Genomic DNA, 17882 nt, shown 5'->3' on the forward strand with positions numbered 1-17882 from the left:
ACGAAGAAATGGTAAGTCTCGGAGAGGTGATGGTTTAATTTCAGGACGCGAAACATCGTTGTTATAAGCAGTCTTACAAAAGTCTTATTATATGAGTTTGCTTATTACCTGAAATGGAGGAAAACAGTAGGTGTGATGAACATGTACAGCAAAATAAATAATTACAATTTCAGAAAAATTGGATCATTTCTTCAAGAGAAAGATCTTCACAAATTCAGCAAGTCAATAAAGCGTTGGCTCAACTCTGGCCCTTATGAAAGCAATTATTTGCCTTCGCACTGGTTGACAGAGTTGTGGAATGTCCTCCTGAGGGGCATCGTGCCAAATTCTGTCCAGTTGGCGCATAAGATCGTCAAAATCTCAACATGGTTGGAGGACCCTTTTCATACTGCTCCAAATGTTTTGAACTGGACTGAGATCCGGCGGCCTTTGCGTGCCAAAGTAGGGTTTGGCAAGCGCGAAGACAAGAAGTATAGACTCTCGCCATGTGCGGATGGGCATTATCTTGCTGAAAAGCAAGTCCACGATGGTTTACCATCCTGCAGGTCCACGCCCATACTGCGCAGCCTCGTGCTTATGCTTAATGTTTATGACATAATACCTCCTGAACTATATATGATGTACAATGATATAATTTTGTAGGTAAATTCAGGGGCATATGTGGATATTGTATGTAAAATTTATAGCGAATGGAGCTAGTGGCAAAAAAAGTAATAAATTTATACGTCATGCATGGTGCGGCAGTTTTTCACGCGTCTCACTGTTTATTACATCATATCTTCTGAACTGTGTGTTCTATAATCATACAATAATATAGATACATTCAGCGGCACATATGAATACTCTGTGCGAAATTCGTTGCAAACAGAGTTTGCAGCAAAGAAGTTATAAATCATAACGTCATGCTTCATGCAGCACTTTCACTTCATGAACAATGGAAAGTAGAATGTGATGTGAAACAGTAATAATTAAAAAAAAAGCCGTAACTCACGTGTTATTTGAACACACTTCAAATTCTGCGAAAAATGACGTACTGAAAGTCAAACAGCAACGTACAGGTGCTTTACAATTCCTATCACAGACTTTTAGGGTTGTAGAGTGGCTTAGTACATAAAATTTTGGTAGAGAACTGGTTACCGGACTTTCCTGTTTGGATATAAAATAAGTTTGAAGTCTGACTCATTTACAAATCTCCCACTCCACGGCACGCACACCAACTGAGAAGAGGGCGTAGTCATCAGTCCCTGTTGTAATTATGAAAAAATGAAATGAAATGATCGTATTGAATGATTGGCTAGGAGGCCCCATTCTGGTTCGGCCGCCAAATTCAAGTCTTATTTCAGTCGACGCCACACTGGGTGACTTGCGTGCCGATGATAAGGATGAAATGATGATGAGCACAACACGACACACAGTCCATGAGCGGAGAAAATCGCCAATCCGGTCGGGAATGGAACCCGGACCCGCTGCATGGGAGGCAAGCTCGGTACGACTCAGCTAGGCAGGCGGACTGCTGTAAATATGACGTCGCGTAACATTTTCGTCCGACTACAACCGCTGCGTGAAATTGGTACATTCGCAACTACGACGGCTGAGCGTGGTTCTCGAAGGACGCGGCGCGCCATCGACTTTGAAGAGGACGTCCTTCGTCACGTAGAAGAGAAGAAAGCGACGACGAGTAATTGAAACATTGTCCATGGTATGGGCTCCGTAAACACACGGGGCAGAGCTCATTGTCTCCGCTGTGTGCGCACCGTGTGAAGGGGGAGATGTGACAGGTATCCGATCTTCAAACTTACTTTACGTCTTGTTTATATTTTTGACGAAAGTAGCTACTCATCCTTTATTTATTCTTGATTAAGCAAGTTCACGATAAGCCTGTTTCGCCATATGTACCATTATCAAGTGTTCCTGTTGACATTACGTTTATACATCATTTTATTCTACGTCTACGTGAGCGAGGTGGCGCAGTGGTTATGTTAGCACACTGGACTCGCATTCGGGAGGACGACGGTTCAATCCCGTCTCCAGCCATCCTGATTTAGGTTTTCCGTGATTTCCCTAAATCGTTTCAGGCAAATGCCGGGATGGTTCCTTTGAAAGGGCACGGCCGATTTCCTTCCCCATCCTTCCCTAACCCGAGCTTGCGCTCCGTCTCTAATGACCTCGTTGTCGACGGGACGTTAAAACGACACTAACCTAACCTACGTCTACGTAATAGTAGTATGAAATTTTATCTTATATTAGAATCTAGATGGAGTGAGGTCCACACATCATCTCGAAACGTAAGTTTTTTATGTGCTATGTTGTTAACATAGGTCACTAGTTACTTTCTGTAGGAGAATAATACTGTAATTTCATATTATTTGTTGACATTTGTAAAATGATAGATCTTTCCAGTGTCAATGTAACAGTACTATGATATTTTATCTTGTGTTTACGTCTAGATGGAATAACGTCCATAAATCATCGCAGAACATGAGGTCTTTTCTGTACCATTTACTTAACATAGGACAGCATTCCTGTAGAAATTTCGTCTTATTTTTTGACAGTTGTAAATATCAGATCATTTCAATGGTGCTTTATCTTTACAAGTAAATTACATGTTAGATAGCTAGAGGTGTCTTTTGCAACAGGTATTGTGGATTACCTAACTTCGTCATTGCAACTGGTTTTGCGAATACCTGCGATTGTGAAGACAGTGGGCTTGCTAATAAATAAATTTTCTGACACCAGTGACGTTTTTCTTTCATTCCTGTTGTACACGATGCGTTTCGGGAAATGATCCCAATTTTCAAATGTGTTTTGTCTTTGTACTATGCCATTTTTACGTAATGTTTTCGAAGTGTGAGCTTCTGCTTTGTTTTCTTGACTTCAGTAACGCTTTGTTTTCTTGACTTCAGTACCGATATTTGGAAGAACTTGTACTTAAAGTTTCCTCATGGTCAATTTGTGCAGAGTTTCAAACAAGTTAAACATCACATACAACTTTCAGTTCACAGTATTTATCGAGAATGACTTTCATAAACAAACAGTTACAAAGGTCTTTTGGATGTAGATGACAGAGATAATTTTACTGGTCTTCCACACTGTGTGATATGATTATATACGGAGGGTATTTATCTTAAAAGTATGTATCATAATCTGCTCACTTTTGTTATACAAAGGTGCTTATTTCTAAGTGTTACTATTTTTATTTAAGTGTATTGTCAAAAAATATGAAGAAATCCACGGATTCGCTTTTAAGTTTTTCGTTTAACATTTCGTCTTCATATTTCTATAATATGAATGTATCACTAGCTCTTCTAACAATCTATTTTATGTCCTTTATTTAGTCGGTGGAGTGCTCTGACACTGGAATAAACAAAGTAACATGCCAGAAATGGTCGATGCTGTACCCAGGACAAACAGGCCGAAATTTCAACACCAGGTACACAGACCATATTAAAGCCTACACATTCAATTGACACACAACATCAGCAATGACCACACACATTCACAATACTGGACACCCATTTGGAAAAGTAGAGAAAAATGTAAAAGTACAGAAAAATGTAAAACAATTCCACCTACTAAATAAACAGCATAAAATGGATTTGTTAGAGGTACTGGAGACTTATTCACAGTACAGAAAATATGAAACAAAATGTTACACGAAAAACTTGAAAGTGTATCAGTTGATTTCTTCAGATGTTTTGACAGTACACTTAAATAAAAATGGAAACTCATGGAAATAAGCGCCACTGTGAAACAGATATAAGCAAATTATGATCTGTAACGTTAAGATAAATACCTTCTGTATAAAAGTAAACCACTCGCTGTGGAAGACTTGTAGCATTATCTCTTTCAACTACATCTAAAAACATCTTCGTAACTGTTTGTTTAAGTAAGTTACACTCGATAAATACTGCGCACTGAAAGTTGTGTGTGATGTTTAACGTGTGTGAGACTTTGCACAAATGGACCATAAAAAAATGTAAGCACAAGTTATTACAAATTTCGCAAGTAACTACATATGAAATGGGTAACTAATTGAAAATTCCGATTATTTTTTATACATTGCAGTAAAGTCAACGAAGTAGCCCGCGCGGTTAGCCGATCGGTCTAACGCACGGCTTTCCGGAGTGGGAAGGAGTGCCTGGTCGCCGCCGGCCGATGTGGCCGAGCGGTTCTGGGCGCTACAGTCTGGAACCGCGCGACCGCTACGGTCGCAGGTTCGAATCCTGCCTCGGGCATGGATGTGCGTGATGTCCTTAGGTTAGTTAGGTTTAAGTAGTTCTAAGTTCTAGGGGACTGATGACCTCAGATGTTAAGTCCCATAGTGCTCAGAGCCATTTGAACCATTTTTTTGCGTGGTCGCCGGCACGAATCCGCCCTGCGAATTCGTCTCGAGGTCCGGTGGTCCGGCCAGTCTGTGGATGGTTTTTAGGCGGTTTTCCATCTGCCTCGGCGAATGCGGGCTGGTTCCCCTTATTCCGCCTCAGCTACACCATGTCGGCGGTTGCTGCGCAAACAAGTTCTCCACGTACCCGTACACCACTATTACTCTACCACTCAAACATAGGGGTTACACACGTCTGGTGTGGGACGTTCCCTGGGGGGTCCACCGGGGGCCGAACCGCACAATAACCCTGAGTTTGGTGTGGGGCGGCGGAGGGGTGAAGTGGACTGCGGCAGTCGTCATGGGGTTGTGGACCACTGCGGCTGCGGCGGGCACGGAGTCTCTCCGTCGTTTCTAGGTCCCCGGATAACATACAGTACTATACAATAAAATGTCAACACAACAAGGCAGTATCTCACACAGTGAAAACATTACGTGAAAGCGGCATAGAACAAAGAGAAAACACACTTGAGAATGGGAATCGTTTTCCGAAACGCGTCGTATACAATATGAATAAAAGAAAAGCGTGACTGGCACGGATACACCAGCGACGCGTGGTAGCATGAATGCAATGAGAGCTTGGTAGGTCGCAATAGGGAGTGGGCACCACAGTTGCATACACAAGCCACCTAATTCCCGTAAATTGCGGTGGGAGGGAGGGGGGGGGGGGGGAGGGATCGTGCGATGAACTCTGACGCCACGTTCAATCACATGCCAGATGTGTCGATCAGGGTCAGATTTGGCGAGTTGGGAGGCTAGCGCATCAACTGGAAACTCACCACTGTGCTGCTCGACCCACACTCCCGGCCTTGTAAGATGGCGCATTATCTTGTTAAAAAATGCCACTGCCGTCGGGAGCCATTATCGTCATGATCGTGTCAACCTCTGAATTAGACGTCACTAGCTGCGGTTTGGAGAGGCATGTGTCAGCTCTCTACTCTCCACGCCGTTTTTCCGGTTTACTAGATCTTGGCGCCGCTACTTCTCATTTCAGTAGCTCCTCAGTTGGCATCACAAGACTCTATGCAACCGTAACAGTCCTCCCACCACGGAAAAATCCTTTGCAATACCGGGAAACGAATCCAAATCCTCCGCATGGTAGTCATTTGCACTAACCACTCAGCTATGGAGGCGGACACAAATGATTAAGAGGGAATGTTTCAACAACTGGAACTAACCTACGAGTCTACAGCCTCTGGACTCTGAACTATCCATGTGGCGAATTACCACCTGATAAACTGTTCAGTCGACTGTTCAGCGTATTAGGGACAGCGGTTCTCTGGCTACTCAAAAGGTAAACAGTTCGCACGCCAGAGATGAAGGAATGTGCTCTACATATACTGACGAAAATCCAGCAAGTACTTTGTAGACGCGGAATGTGTTAGTCATCCCCTTGTCCCTGCGGTACTTCATTAACAATTTCGATTCTTAAAAGTATGAGTGATGCCTCACGACATAGGGCAAGTGTATGCCCTGTAATGGATGGACGTCACGTTAACCCCATCCTATGAGCAAGTGTTCAAGTCTTGTTTCCAAACTAATGGATTTGTTTTTCTTGTTTCGCTGAGTACTACTACCTCTCCAAATATTTGGCACTTTTTTAATATCCTTGTAAACTGATCAGCCAGAACATTATGACCACCTACCTAGTAGCCGGTATGTCCACCTTTGGCAAAGATAACAGCGGCGACGCGTCATGGTTCAAAAATGGCTCAAATGGCTCTGAGCACTATGGGACTTAACATCTGAGGTCATCAGTCCCCTAGAACGTAGAACTACTTAAACCTAACTAACCTAAGGACATCACACACAGCCATGCCCGAGGCAGGACTCGAACCTGCGACCGTAGCAGCAGCGCGGTTCCGGACTGAGGCGCCTAGAACCGCTCAGCCACAACGACCGGCGACGCGTCATGGCATGTTAGAAGTGAGGCCTTGGTAGGTCGCTGGCGGGAGTTGGCACCACATCTGCACAGGTAAGTCACCTCATTCCCGTAAACTCCGGGGAGGGCGGCAATGAGCTCTGACGCCACGTCCAATCGTATCCCAGATGTGTTCGATCAAGCTCAGATCTGGCGCGTTGGGGGCCAGCACATCAAGTGGAACTCGCCACTGTATTCCTCGAACCACTCCATCACGCTCCTGGCCTTGTCACATGGCACATTATCCTGTTGAAAAATGGTACTGGCGCCAGGAAACATGGTCGTCATGAAAGGGTGTACGTGGTCTGCAACCAGTGTACGATACTCCTGGCCGTGATGCTGCCTTGTGCGGGCTCTACTGCATCCGTGGATGCCCACGAGAACGTTCCATATAGCATAATGGAGCCGCCGCCAGCTTACATCTGTCCCGCAATACAGGTGTCGAGTAGCTTTACCCCTGGAAGACGATGGATTCGCGCCCTCCCATCGGCATGATGAAGGTATCAGGATTCATCAGACTATGGAAGGTTCTGCCACTGCGCCAACGTCCAGTGTAGATGGTAATGTCCCCATTTCATTCGCAGTTGCTGATGTCTTGGTGTTAAAATCTGTACATGCATGGGTCGTCGGCTGTGGAAGCCCATCGTTAGGAGTGTTCGGAGCACTATGTGTTCAGACAGATTTGTACCCTGCCCAGCATTGAAGTCTGATGTTAGTTCTGCCACAGTTCGCCGCCTGTCCTGTTTTACCAGTCTGACTGTACCGAGCCTCCGGGCCATCACAGTCCGCCCTCGGTCAAACTCAGATAGATAAGACACCTTCCCCAATCTACACGAGGACAGCACGCTCAGTGATGCTACACACCCGTGAGTCTGTCTGACTAGCAGTCATTCCTCGCCAGGTGACGGTGCTATCTCCTGGACGGGTTTGTAACCATCAATGTTGACGTAGAATAAGTTGATACACATTATAAATGTAATTTCAGCAGGAACAGTTAAGGGAGGGACGTTGATGAGAAACAGACACTACTTCAAAAATGCAGCAAATCCACAGTTGTGCAGATATGGCAATAAAATTTTGTACCACGCTTTACATGAAACAAACACACATATATAAAATCCTTTGATTATATTCAACTGGTTTTAATGAAATTTGAAGTTTTATTTTAAAAAAATTATGTATGTTCCTTTTTTTTCAGAAAGCATTCAAGAGATTTCTACAAAAATTTATCTGTTTCATCTCTTTATATGTTGTAAGTTTCTCTCTTTAGGTTTTTGGAATAGGTCAAACAGGAGAATTTTCATAATTTTTTAATTATAATTCCACAAGTACAATTTTAAATTCATGCAAAATTCCAAGCACTTTCCCCGTATATCAGCTTGCAATCAAAATTTCAAAATTTTCTCTTGAGACAATGTTTATTAGGTTCACATAAATACGTATACAAAATTTCGTAATTCTAGCTTTCATAGAATCTGAGGAAAAGGTACATAAACTTTAAAAAACAGACTTTTCAGGAAACGCAATTTAAAGTTCAACCTAACTTTTTTCCTGATGTCACTTCTTCAGAAGGCACCACATTTGTACTCTGGATCGTCTTTCCCTTCAAGGCTTCTCTTCTGGTTTCTTGTTGTCTGTCTTGTTTCCTTTACCAGGTCTTCAACTGACTTTTCAGCTGCAGAGATGCGCTGTAAATCTATTTTTTCAGAATGTCTTGAGTAAAATTTCCTATCTTGAAGCCCATTCTTTCTAATACCATACCTTCATCCTCCCGACGTTCCCATCATTAAATACAATAACTTCATCATAAGTTGCAATTATGGCAACTGTAGCAGAAGCAAATGTGTTTTTAGGGCATCGTTTCCATATGGGTGAATTTAGAGAATCATTTGGATTTTGGAGCTGGCATATTCATTATTCCACACAATAAATTTCCCCCTTCTCTCCCAACTCCAATGCACCTCAATCCACAGGTAAACCTCATATTAGCTTCATAGCACTAGTTTTTATATTTAGAAGTTTTGAATGAGCTATCAGCAACGCATTTTTTGCACACAATATGCAGATTGGCTGCCAAGCCTACTCCCTTACCATCATCTATAATCTGAATGTTATCACTACCACATGTCTTACAAACACAAGAAAATTTCACTGCTGCAGTCAATAATTCAAGGTCAATTAATCTAAATCCAGTGTACCGAGATTCATCACTGCAGTATGCACCATTCACCTCACCAATTTTTCGCTTGGAGCTGCTAGGAGACGAGTTCACAGTTTCAGCAGATGTTCTTACTTCGGACGTAGCCTCATTGCTGGTTTGTCGTTGTTTCTCACGTCTTCCATTTACTAACTTATCCAAACGCAATTTATCCAGTTTTTATACACTTTTTGTGATCGTGGCATAACTGAATGAAGAAAGAATCTCCGCCAGTAAGGCAAAAAAACTGCTTCGTCATAAACGATGCAGCTAGTTTGTTATTGTTTATAAGATACGGAACAGAGTCAGAGATGATCTATAAAACCAAAGAGTATGTTTCACGGCCTTCTAGATGTATCCTGCACACGTTTGGTTGAAAGTAATACACAGAATCGTTGCTCACTGAGCTGGTATTGAAGTGCTGCTTCAAAACGTGGGCGTGGCAGGGAGGCCGCGTCACATTTTCAATTAATTTTGAGGCACTTCGGATGCGATTTCAAGATTTAAACTTTGGGAACTTATTGTCCATGAGTTGTACTAACAAATAAAAAATAAATCGAAACTTGACATTTTTGGTCAATTTCATCAACGTCCCCCCTTAAGAATGACACATATGCTGCAATAAGTTTGTCGTGACTTACGTAGTCAACGATAGATAAACAATGTGTATCTAATTTTGTCAGAAGGGTAAAGAAGTTGTCATATTATAACATTATGCAAGCTGCGTGCCCGGCATAGAAGAAGTTATTTTACATCAAAACGGTACCTTCGCGGCTATAGGCGCCTTGTCAAATGTTTTTCTGTAGTCCTCCTTATGACCCACAGACGCCTATAATAGAAGCTGTGACATTCCCTGTGCACTGTATCAAAACGTTTGGAAGCCTGTGTATCAGTTTCTCATTTAGTCGCATCTGTATGTTTCCACCGCAAAATGCCGGGCCGGGAAGCACAGCTGACTGCTACGCAACACTCGGGAAGTTTTCGCTAGTCAGGTTCACATGTTATGCGAACAGGGTCTTGAACACGTCATCGCTGAGGCTTGCACGCAACATGCGACACGCACTGCGTTACGCGGCCGCAGCCACGCAAACCTCACTCATTCGTGAATCCCAGTAATTCCTTGTAAGCTGCGGTCTGGCAGCTTCCATTCTGAAGCCTACAGTGTCCATGTCTTCTGCACCTACTCCGGAAGTCATTTTAAGATATGCGGTGCCGAGTTCATCTCGCAGGACAAAGAACGTACTCATTAATTTCCATTGTTTACTGTTTCCCGAACTGTGTAGTTTTGTACTCTCCTTAGTTGCAGTACTTAGGCAACAGTGTAGCAGTTTTTCTGTTGCACTCCACTTCTCAGATTTATTGCAAAGTTGTCTTGACTATGCTGGTAAACATCAAGTCACTGTGTATACTAACACAACGGGTCTTCTGCGTTTTGGTGACACTGACAGCGCTGTTTCTACCTACAGGAAAGAGGGCTTTAGAGCTCCTCTACTTCGAGATTCTGATCTTCGTCTGCTACTGAAGTCATTGGTCCACTTCATCAATAACTACAGACAGAAGTCCTGGAAGCGTGCTATCATCCGCAGACACTACTCCCCATTCTCCTATCACAACCTGTCTTCAAATCGGCGCTCCCTTTAATTGTAAAAGGTTTGCTGTTGACGACATTCTTACGCTGAATATAGTATCTAAGCCTGCAGCAATTGTGAAAACGTTCGCACTTAAAATTAATAGTGAAAAACTAAATTATGATAGGAAATAAATTATGACAAGAACACATAACGTCAAAATTAAAAGAAATAAAATACAAAAGAGCTGAGAAGTTGTATTATTTAGGAATCTTAATTACGGAGTACGGCAGATGCTGTACAGAAATCAGAAAAACGGTCGTGACGGTTAAACGTGTTTTCAATAAATGACAAATCTCAGTGCACAGGTTGGTTTGGTACAGTAAAGAAAAACAAGTTCAATACGTTCTTTTCAAGACTGCTCCTATATGACTGTGAAATCAAGATACTGAAGAAGACATACCGAGACCACTTCGGTAAAGCACAGAGGCTGGACAAAGACACGGTCACACCAAAAGCACAAGACATTACCATACCTAATGTTACGCAGAAAACCTGTTGCCCTTCAAAACAGCTTCCAGTCGTCTCGGAATGGATAAATACAGGTCCTGTATGGTTTTTGAGGAACTCTTATACTGTTCTTCCTGCAAAATAGTGGCATGTTCAAGGTAACGATGGCCGGCCGCTGTTGAAAAATGGCTCTGAGCACTATGGGAGTTAACTTCTGAGGTCATCAGTCCCCTAGAACTTACAACTACTTAAACCTAACTAACCTAAGGACATCACACACACCCATGTCCGAGGCAGGATTCGAACCTGCGACCGTAGCGGTCGCGCGGTTCCAGACTGTAGCGTCTAGAACCGCTCGGCCACTCCGGTCGCCCCGGCCGCTGTGGCCGAGCGGTTCTAGGCGCATCAGTCCGGAACCGTGCTGCTGCTATGGTCGCAGGTTTGAATCCTGCCTCGGGCATGGATGTGTGTGATGTCCTTAGGTTAGTTAGATTTAAGTAATTCTAAGTCTAGGGGACTGATGACCTCAGATGTTAAGTCCCATAGTGCTTAGAGGCACTTGAACCATTTTTGAACTTAACGATGATGGAGGAAAATAGCGATCACTCGTCCTCCGTCCCAAAGTAGACCGCAAAGCCTCAATTACTCAATTATATTGAGATCCAGTGATTGTGGTGGCTAGTGTAGATGCGATAAATTGATCCTCGTGCTCACAAAACGAGTCCTGGATGACGCGAGCCGTGTGAACAGGGGCCCACTTGTCTTGAAACACAGCTTCAACATTGATGAACAAACATTGTACCATGGGGTGGACCTCATCAACCCAAAAGGTCACATAATCCTTGGCCGCAACGCGATCTTGCAGGGTAACCATGGCGCCCAGGGAATACAACGATATGGTGCCCAAATCATCACCGAACCCACCTCAAGTTTCATTCTTGGGACGCAAACTCGACCAGAAGTTGGAAACAGTGTCAAACAAGAGACTCATCCTACCAAATGACGTTCATCCACTGCTCCAAAGTCCAGGTTTTATGGTTTCAGCACCATGTTTTCCTCTTATGGAAATTTGCGTTATTGACGAGTGCTCTCGGAATTCCCGCCGCTCTGCAGTTCCCCGCTTCTGTGGCTTTTTTCGTATTATTTTGATGTTGACAGCGTTCGCGAGTACGACATTCAGTCTGCAGTATCTTTTGTAGCTTTCTTTCTCTTATGTTACGTCGCAATCTGACCGTCTGTCACTATCACTCAACTCACACTTTCGTCTGCATTGTGAGTTACCGGACGTTTATTCAGCTTTCCCTGTAACGGTATAAGTCTTCGATAAGGTGTCTCCTGAAATGCCAAAAACTTCGGTTCCTTTGGTTACGGAAGCATCAATCATACTAGCACTAACAATTGGCCACGTGCTTATGCATTTAGCTCCGACACAATGCACTCTGAGCTACACAGAACCCTGTTCTGACTACGGCAGACACTTGCAACGTATTGAGGGCACTGCAGAGCTTCCGTTCGTAGTCATGCACACAGCGCAACCTGCAGGCTTGGCTAGCACCTACATATACACTGAAGAGCCAACGCGACGAGGCATGGACTCGACTAATGTCTGAAGTAGTGTTGGAGGGAACGGACTCCATGAAGCCTGCAGGGCTGTACATAAATCCGAGGGGGAGGAGATCTCTTCTGAACAGCACATTGCAACACATCCCAGATACAGTCAATAATGTTCATGTCTGCGGAGTTTGGTGGCCAGTGGAGATGTTTAAACTCAGAAGAGTGTTCGTGGAGCCACTCCGTAGCAATTCGGGCGTCTAGGATGACGCATTGTCCAGCTGAAATTGCCCAAGTCCGTCGGAACGCACAACGGACACAAGTGGATGTAGGTGATCGGACAGGATGCTTACCGCACGTGTCACCTGTCAGAGTCGTATCTAGACATATCAGGGGTCCCATATCACTCCAACTGCGCACGCCGCACACCATTACAGAGCCTCCACCAACTTGAACAGTCCCCTGCTGACATGCAGGGTCCATGGATTCATGACGTTGTCTCCATACCCGTAGACGTCCATACGCTTGATAAAATTTGAAACGAGACTCGTCCGACTAGGCAACATGTTTCCACTCATCAACAGTCCAATGTCGGTGTTGACGGGCCCAGACGAGGCGTAAAGCTTTGTGTCGTGCAGTCATCAAGGATACACGAGTGTCCTTCGGCTCCGAAAGCCCATATGGATAATGTTTCGATGAATGGTTCGCACGCTGACACTTGTTGATGGCCCAGCATTGAAATCAGCAGCAACTTGGGGAAGGATTCCACTTCTGCCATGCTGAACGAATGTCTTCAGTCGTTGTTGGTCCTAGTCTTGCAGGATTTTTTTCCGGCCGCAGCGATGTCGGAGATTTGATGTTTCACCGGATTCCTAATATTCAAGGTACACTCGTCAAATGGTCAAACGGGAAAATCCCCACTTCATCGCTACCTCGGTGATGCTGTGTCCCATCGCTCGTCCGCCGACTGTAACTTCACATCCAAGCTCACTTGAATCTTAACCTGACGTCGTAGCAGCAGTAACCCATCAAACAACTGCGCCTGATACTTGTTATCTTACATAGGCGTTGCCGATCGCAGCGCCATATTCTGCCTGTTTACATATCTCTGTATTTAAATACAGTCTTTATTTAGACTTACTAACGTTGCATTAAATTTAAATGCCAAAATATGATTGGTAAAAGCACGACCGTAGATGTAGGTTCGCAAAGATATGCAAGAAACATAAAATATGTTCATGACGCTCACTGAAAACGTTAATATAACAGTTGAAAAGTACCTTATTATCAACATTTTGAAGCAAGATACGCAAATCGGAACAGATTTTACAAATACTGGGCTTATCTAGGAGCCAGGTTGAAATATATACGTTCTATAAATTCATCTCATTAAAGAAAAAAAGTAAGTGGTTTAGACTATCAGAAAGAGTTTATTTTTTTACTGAAAGATTTTTTTAAAAGACCTGAATGCGGTCTGAACTTATAATCAGTAAAGGAAAAAATCACTTTATATGTCAACTCTAGGCGCTCACATACACATATCGTTCTATAGATTTTCCATTACATAGGCCTGTCTGCTTTGTCAATGAAGTGAATAATTCCAGTTCCTCGTAATATTCTGAGAATGTGAGTAATGGTTCGCGCGCCTCTGAACTATTCTTCTAGGAAGGACACCGGCGACACACCTTCACGAGGTTGCAGACCTTCATTTCGCAATCGCAAGACGATTTCCTGTACACTGTACCAGTGTGTTACAGGAAAGATTGACTTTATTCATGAAGTGGACATATTTGACACTAGTGTGCAGATGCTACAGGAAAATCACATAAAATATCTGAACGAACCATTTTGTTAGGAATAGATAAGTGGAAAAAGTATGGGTATTGTAAACCAGATTGACAAGTTTGTGCCTGGAAAGGTTGTGAGGAATGGGAAAATTTCCCCGTAGCGCAACAGATAGTGAAACGCAGCTTCTCCTCTTCTGCTTGCGAGATCGTGGAAGATTGTCTGCTGCTGTCGTAGCGATCCGCGGCGCACATGATTTTGTTATTCGCGGCACGTGCGCCTCTGCTAGTGCAGCAAACAGAACTCGCATGACGATCCCGCCACTCGGCCGAGAACAACACAAGGCCGTCACAGTGCTTCCCAGCCAGTTCCTTTCAGCCTACACTGTATTTGATAAAACAAAAGTCTCAGAGTAACAGTTCGGAAAAGGGACTGAAAAAAAAGTCACTCAAAATCAAACACTTCAGTGCAACGAAAGGAAGAACGTATGCCTCCTCATTTTCAAATCACGACGTACCATGTGCGTTTCTTCGACCATCACCTCTTCCCGCAAGCTATTGGCCCCAGAACTGAACACAAAACTGTCACCTTCGGCAGCTCGTACCTGCGATAACCACATCACTTTTGCCCTGGAAAACGGAGCCACCGATACAACTCCACGCTCACGGAAAGTAACGTAAATACTGTTTCACGGTGACTACCAGCACGTGAAAAGAAATTTTGCTGATTCTTATTGGATCAGCATTGCCATCATCAGCTTGAAAGACGGCATTAACATGATACTACTACTTGTTTTCACTTTTGCTGTCTACCAGCTCTCCAGATTTGGTGCCGGAACAAAAATTTCCAGCTTGTCACGTTTTGCCACATGAGCAATAACTGAGACGTCTTATTTACTATTATCTGACAGAACATCCCTGAAGTAGTTATCGCCATCCAACGGCATGACCACGATGAGGCGAATAGGAGTTCTGTTTCTCTGGTGTTTACCATCCAGTACCTCGTTATGCTCACAACGGTTTTCATTAAAAATTTTAGTAGAATTTAAATTTTTTAATTATTAGTATCACGCTCTAGAGATAAGTTGATCCCATCAGTTGTCTATAAGACAGGCGTTCTATTTTCACACCTTCCCCTGGAGATGGGCCTTTGTCATACGGACGGGAAACTTTTATTTGGCTTTGTAGTTTTCGTTTGCATACTATGAAGCGAGTCCCTGATGGCACAATATTAAGTTACTGGGGACATTCACCTGTACTTATACGGGGCCAGTGTTACTAATGTTACAGCTGTGGAATACGTGAACACTACTGCGGAGCAGCTGGGTCCCTTGCTGCCTGATGTCCTTTCCGACGGCAGTGGATTCACAGGGCCAGAAACGTGGTACAGGGGTTTAAGAAGCACGATGGCAGGTCGGTGGGGCCGTGCGTTATCATCCATCAGGAGGAAGGTGGGACCCACTTCACCCCTGAAAAGGAGGACATACTGGTGCAAAATGACGTCCCGATGCACCTGACCTGTTGCAGTTCCTCTGTCAAAGACATGCAGGGGTGTACGTGCATCAATCACAATCCCACCCCACACCATCGCTTTCAACGACATTAAGGGGTTGGTATCTGGTTCCTGGTTCACGCCAGATGAAAACCCGGCGAGAATCACTGTTCAGACTACACATGGACTTGTCCGTGACCATAACCTGGGACCACTGTTCCAATGACCATGTACTGTGTTCTTGACGGCAGGATTTACGGGCTCTCCTGTGACCAGGGGTCAGGGGAATGCACCTTGCAAGTCTCCGGGCGAAAAAACCATATCTGTTCAGTCGGCTATAGACTGTGTGTCTGGAGACAAGCGTTCCAGTGGCTGCAGTAAGACGCGAGCAAGGCTACCTGCAGTACTCCGTGGTCGTCTGCGGGTGCTGATGGTGAGATATCGGTCTTCTTGTGGTGTTGTACACTGTGGACGTCCTGTACTGTAGTTCCTGGACACGTTTCCTGTCTGCTGGAATCGTTTCCATAATCTTGAGATCACCCTTTGTGGCACACGGAGGGCCTGTGCTACGACCTGCTGTGTTTGACCAGCCTCCACTCGCCCTAGTATTCTACCCCTCATAACTTCATCAATATGTGTTCGTTGAGCCTTTTTCAACAAACAGTCACCATTTGCACGTCAGAAAACGTCTGCACACTTACTCGCTGCACCGTACTCTGACATGCACCAACACACACCTCTGCATATGTGGATTGCTGCCAGCGCCACCGTGCGACGACCGCTGGTCAAATGCACCGCATGGTCATACCCCGAGGTGATTTAAACTCGCAAACCGCCCACCAGAGCGTTGTTACTCCATGTATTAGCATTATCCTTAATTTATGAGCATGAGTGTAGTTGGTCATAATGTTTTGGTTCATCAGTAAATGTTCCAAAACGAATAGGTACAGCTGCTGGATATGTGGCCACGAAAATCCGTGGTAACATTTAGATTACGTTTGTGACAGTCTAAAACTTAGTTTCCTTTATTCTTTAAAAAATTATTTTTTTTCAATACCAAATCAATGCTATCTTATTTCCCATAAAGAATATGAATTTCTGCTACGAATCACATTCTGAGTGTTGTTTATGCGATATCTGAGTTAGAATCATGAATGCACTTTTTCTATAATGTGCTTGAAAGAGATTTGAAAATAATTTTGAACTTATTTCCAAATTTTCATCCAGTGCATTAGTTCCAAATTTTTCGCGGGGCCAAAATTTTTCCAGTTGCTCTAAAATGTTTTATGTCTGGATGTCTGGTTAATGGATGAAGCGTATCGTGTGTGTGTGTGTGTGTGTGTGTGTTCATGTGTGTGTATTGCAGATTTTTTATGTCTTTGTGTTCCACACACCTGGTTGGAATATCTTACAGGGATGTTATGGACAGTATTATCCACGTATCATTATTTTTCAGTTGCAATTTCTTGGTTGTGCAGAAAACAGTTCTGATATTGTTTATATGTAAATTTCACCTAAGTAAATATGAGCGTTTTCATGTTTTTCTTTAAATGTTTTAAGTTCAGGAACTGTGTTTTGACAAAGTGAATTACTCCAGCGCCAAACATCTGTCAGATTACTACCACAGTCTAATTGCATATTTTATAAAGTTATAAAAAAAGATATTAAATACAGCACCTCAGTCGTGAATAACGTACAACTACAGCATAATATAGAAAATAAGTAAAAACGAGCACCTGAAAACGAGAATATTTACTGTCGAAACGCATCGTTATCATCAAAATAAAACAACACTCATAAAGCAACGGGTAGCAAAAATTTAATTCCTCTGTGAGAAATAACCTTGTACACACACATTCACAAACCAACGTATGAAGGTTAAAGTGAACACTCAGCGGTTTAATGTACACCGAAATGCAGGTATAGGTTAATCTTAATTTTAAATAGTTTAAGCTAACAGACTGAAGAGACTGATCAAGAATACTGAACACTTTTCTCGCAGGAAGTCGCACATCTGCATTACCTTAACGACCTTCAGCACCTTCTCAGTAAGTGGTTTCCAAATCAACCTCTCGATTGAGATGGATCCACTGTATATTCACATCGTTTTCCTGAATTGACATCTCTTGATTTTTGATTTTTAGGATTCCTCAAGGACATACTATTGAGATCGAACCCGACCATCTATTTTGCCAAGGTTTCGAGCAAAAATATACGTCACATTAGAAGTTCTACGTCTACGATAAGCTGCACTAGGCAGAACCAGAATTCATATAACTTTTAAGACCATGAAAATAACACTCATCCTTGAAACCTATCTGCTAAAAATATGACGTATTTCGTGAAGCTATAACTAGAGAAGTAATGATGCGCGTCGTCACAATACGTTTATGCACATCCAAAAAGTTGTGAAGTTTTTATTGAAGCACCGAGTAGAATAATCCCCAATTTCGCACTTAGGACCGTTGTCTTGCTGAG

Source organism: Schistocerca piceifrons, chromosome 4 (genome assembly GCF_021461385.2).
Source record: "Schistocerca piceifrons isolate TAMUIC-IGC-003096 chromosome 4, iqSchPice1.1, whole genome shotgun sequence".
Lineage (NCBI taxonomy): Eukaryota > Metazoa > Arthropoda > Insecta > Orthoptera > Acrididae > Schistocerca > Schistocerca piceifrons.